The sequence below is a fragment of the Schistocerca americana genome, unplaced genomic scaffold (assembly GCF_021461395.2).
Source record: "Schistocerca americana isolate TAMUIC-IGC-003095 unplaced genomic scaffold, iqSchAmer2.1 HiC_scaffold_455, whole genome shotgun sequence".
NCBI lineage: Eukaryota > Metazoa > Arthropoda > Insecta > Orthoptera > Acrididae > Schistocerca > Schistocerca americana.
The window spans coordinates 15,001-20,000 of record NW_025726187.1 but is presented as its reverse complement, the minus strand read 5'-3'; the positions used below and the strand labels follow the sequence as shown (position 1 = coordinate 20,000).

At 50.7% G+C, this 5,000-nt stretch overlaps 1 non-coding gene across 1 annotated transcript in view; it reads left to right on the top strand.

Moving 5' to 3' along the window:
- The first annotated feature begins 4,868 nt into the window (after positions 1-4,868).
- Positions 4,869-5,000, top strand: part of LOC124583308 — a 1,910-nt gene continuing 1,778 nt past the window's right edge. Inside the window, exon 1 of the ribosomal RNA XR_006974156.1 lies at positions 4,869-5,000. This exon is cut by the window's right edge and continues 1,778 nt beyond it. This is a non-coding gene — a ribosomal RNA (small subunit ribosomal RNA).

The window sequence follows — 5,000 nt, the reverse complement described above, 5'->3', positions numbered from 1 at the left end:
GTAAGCACCAGCATGGAACAACACCCAGTGCATCCTCTCCGCCACATTAGACAATCCACACTGTCATAACCAGACTGGGAGGTCCACTCAGAAAACAGAATATCCCACCCACCCGACAACCACCATTGCTCAGCCAAGCCACCAACACCCACACATGTCCTACACAGGGGTGCACCCAACATCACAATACTGCCTCCTCTCACAGCACACAAACAATGGCAGGAATGAAAGACACAGGTCTGCCACAAGCATGGAATGAGAGCGCCGCCTGTCATGAGCCAAAGGTGCATCCTGACGTGGCAAATCAGATGATGCCGCAGGCATCCACTTACTATAATCACAATCAACAAACCGGCCGCCCCGCCCCCCATTAAACCTTTCCTTACAACAATGTGTACCTTAACCTAACCTATATCGTACCGTAACCTAACCTATATCGTACCGTAACCTAACCTATATCGTACCGTAACCTAACCTATATCGTACCGTAACCTAACCTATATCGTACCGTAACCTAACCTATATCGTACCGTAACCTAACCTATATCGTACCGTAACCTAACCTATATCGTACCGTAACCTAACCTATATCGTACCGTAACCTAACCTATATCGTACCGTAACCTAACCTATATCGTACCGTAACCTAACCTATATCGTACCGTAACCTAACCTATATCGTACCGTAACCTAACCTATATCGTACCGTAACCTAACCTATATCGTACCGTAACCTAACCTATATCGTACCGTAACCTAACCTATATCGTACCGTAACCTAACCTATGTCGTACCGTAACCTAACCTATGTCGTACCGTAACCTAACCTATATCGTACCGTAACCTAACCTATATCGTACCGTAACCTAACCTATGTCGTACCGTAACCTAACCTATGTCGTACCGTAACCTAACCTATGTCGTACCGTAACCTAACCTATGTCGTACCGTAACCTAACCTATGTCGTACCGTAACCTAACCTATGTCGTACCGTAACCTAACCTATGTCGTACCGTAACCTAACCTATGTCGTACCGTAACCTAACCTATGTCGTACCGTAACCTAACCTATGTCGTACCGTAACCTAACCTATGTCGTACCGTAACCTAACCTATGTCGTACCGTAACCTAACCTATGTCGTACCGTAACCTAACCTATGTCGTACCGTAACCTAACCTATGTCGTACCGTAACCTAACCTATGTCGTACCGTAACCTAACCTATGTCGTACCGTAACCTAACCTATGTCGTACCGTAACCTAACCTATGTCGTACCGTAACCTAACCTATGTCGTACCGTAACCTAACCTATGTCGTACCGTAACCTAACCTATGTCGTACCGTAACCTAACCTATGTCGTACCTTAACCTAACCTATGTCGTACCTTAACCTAACCTATGTCGTACCTTAACCTAACCTATGTCGTACCTTAACCTAACCTATGTCGTACCTTAACCTAACCTGTATTGCGCCTTAACCTAACCTGTATTGCGCCTTAACCTAACCTGTATTGCGCCTTAACCTAACCTGTATTGCGCCTTAACCTAACCTGTATTGCGCCTTAACCTAACCTGTATTGCGCCTTAACCTAACCTGTATTGCGCCTTAACCTAACCTGTATTGCGCCTTAACCTAACCTGTATTGCGCCTTAACCTAACCTGTATTGCGCCTTAACCTAACCTGTATTGCGCCTTAACCTAACCTGTATTGCGCCTTAACCTAACCTGTATTGCGCCTTAACCTAACCTGTATTGCGCCTTAACCTAACCTGTATTGCGCCTTAACCTAACCTGTATTGCGCCTTAACCTAACCTGTATTGCGCCTTAACCTAACCTGTATTGCGCCTTAACCTAACCTGTATTGCGCCTTAACCTAACCTGTATTGCGCCTTAACCTAACCTGTATTGCGCCTTAACCTAACCTGTATTGCGCCTTAACCTAACCTGTATTGCGCCTTAACCTAACCTGTATGGCGCCTTAACCTAACCTGTATGGCGCCTTAACGTAACCTGTATTGCGCCTTAACGTAACCTGTATTGCGCCTTAACGTAACCTATATTGCGCCTTAACCTAACCTATATTGCGCCTTAACGTAACCTATATTGCGCCTTAACGTAACCTATATTGCGCCTTAACCTAACCTATATTGCGCCTTAACCTAACCTATATTGCGCCTTAACCTAACCTATATTGCGCCTTAACCTAACCTATATTGCGCCTTAACCTAACCTATATTGCGCCTTAACCTAACCTATATTGCGCCTTAACCTAACCTATATTGCGCCTTAACCTAACCTATATTGCGCCTTAACGTAACCTATATTGCGCCTTAACGTAACCTATATTGCGCCTTAACGTAACCTATATTGCGCCTTAACCTAACCTATATTGCGCCTTAACCTAACCTATATTGCGCCTTAACCTAACCTATATTGCGCCTTAACCTAACCTATATTGCGCCTTAACGTAACCTATATTGCGCCTTAACGTAACCTATATTGCGCCTTAACGTAACCTATATTGCGCCTTAACGTAACCTATATTGCGCCTTAACGTAACCTATATTGCGCCTTAACGTAACCTATATTGCGCCTTAACGTAACCTATATTGCGCCTTAACGTAACCTATATTGCGCCTTAATGTAACCTATATTGCGCCTTAATGTAACCTATATTGCGCCTTAATGTAACCTATATTGCGCCTTAACGTAACCTACGTTGCGCCTTAACGTAACCTACGTTGCGCCTTAACGTAACCTACGTTGCGCCTTAACGTAACCTACGTTGCGCCTTAACGTAACCTACGTTGCGCCGTAACGTAACACACGTTGGGCCTTAACCCAACACACGTTGGGCCTTAACCCAACACACGTTGGGCCTTAACCCAACACACGTTGGGCCTTAACCCAACACACGTTGGGCCTTAACCCAACACACGTTGGGCCTTAACCCAACACACGTTGGGCCTTAACCCAACACACGTTGGGCCTTAACCCAACACACGTTGGGCCTTAACCCAACACACGTTGGGCCTTAACCCAACACACGTTGGGCCTTAACCCAACACACGTTGGGCCTTAACCCAACACACGTTGGGCCTTAACCCAACACACGTTGGGCCTTAACCCAACACACGTTGGGCCTTAACCTGCTCTGTAATTGTCATACGACGCGTTAAATTAGTGTAGTGTTGCCTAACTGCAACCCCCGCAATATAGTTTGCTACTCGCACTGCCCGGTCCCCAGTGTATCGCTTCATGTTAAACACCTTGCAGCTATACACTGTAATGTGGATGGCAGCAGGACGTACATGCTCAATGCCCTTTGCAGTTGTTCATTGGCATTTGCAGTTGTTCATTGGCATTTGCATGGCGAAGCACTTAGCCTACGCTGTGGTACGGCCTGTGTCAACTGTCCGCTGATGTTGTACGTCCAAATCACACACTGTACTGCACATTGGTCCTCATGTACTGAATGATACATCGTGGTACATGTGACCGTACAACGACTGCGCCAACAACGGCGAACCATGCGGTCCAAATGTTGTGCACTCAGCTACGTGTCGTCTCCCTATAAGAGCTGGATTGCAGTGTGGTATGCCCTGGATGGCGATCAGCATGAGCCGTCTGTTGATGTAGTGGCGCGTGTTGTCAGACGTAGTCGTCTCTTCTCACACACCGTGATAGCATGGTGCACTGCGTTCCACATCTGCGACATGCGACAGAGGCCGGTTGACAGTCGTTCGCGCAATGGACATCGCATACGTACGGGGGCCACCTTCCACGTGTTCGCGAAGCGTGCACATGTTGTTGCGTGTATGTGGGCAGACATAGTGTGTCGTGACACCTGACACAGGCATGCAACAATCGTTGAATTTGCAAATGGCGATGGACGCCTACGTTTGCTGGTGACGTTACGCAAATGAACAACTGGTAAACCGTTGTGGTGCGGTTGTTCTCGCTAGAGGTGAATCAGTGATGGCGACGATCGGTTGAGCTACCAACCGGTTGTTCCAGCGATACCCACCATGCCCACGAACGTGAATGGCATCTGGGTGTGAAGCGATACGCGGCGGTGGCTGGGTGGGACCGTCCCCGGCCGGTGAGGGGGGGCCTCCCGGCGTGCTGGCCGCGCGGTGCGTGGGCGCACGCGCTACAGCCGGCTGGTGGGGGCGGCCAGTGGCAGGCGCGCCGGCCGACGGAGGCGGCAGGCGGCGCAGCTGCGCGCCGGCGCACCCTGCACGCGGCGCCGTGCGGCCAAAGTAGGTCCTCGCGGGCCCGGTGCGAAGCGCGGTGGACATCTGCAGTGTGCTGGTCCGATTGAGGACTGTGTGCGCTGAGGATGCGCCGCCGCCCGGCGCTCGGCGCCGCGACGCCGTCTGCTGCTCGGTCGCCTCTGCGGTTCTCGCAGGTGGTTTGTATCGCAGCTGTGCGGACGTGTTGGCGCGTGCGCTGTGCTGGGAGAGTTCGCTTCGGCACCCAAGTGGGGCTTTTGTCCTTCTGTGGCGCTGGCGTTGGAGCTGCCGGTCACCGTAGGTGGCGCGTGTTGTCTCCCGCCGGCAATGCCACGACAGCACGCTCCCGGGCCTCTGTCGGCAGCGGCAAGCTCAGTTGGGAGCACGGGTGGTCGCACCTAAAGCGTCTACTCGCCAAACTCCGGGCGATTGCGCCTCTCTCGAACCCGACCAAGTACTTAGGACGGCGCTGCGCGCCGCCGGGACCTGAGAGGGTTTCGAGGTGTATGGTGCAGGGGAGCTCAGCCTCCTCCTGTTTGCAGAATAATTGAGCGGACGCTTGCGTGTTCGCGCGGGCCCCCGGGACACACTCCCGGGCGGCCGGCTGCTCAGCTCTAGTTGACGCAGCTCCCTGGTTGATCCTGCCAGTAGTCATATGCTTGTCTCAAAGATTAAGCCATGCATGTCTCAGTACAAGCCGCATTAAGGTGAAACCGCGAATGGCTCATTAAATCAGTTATGGTTCCTTAGATCGTACCCA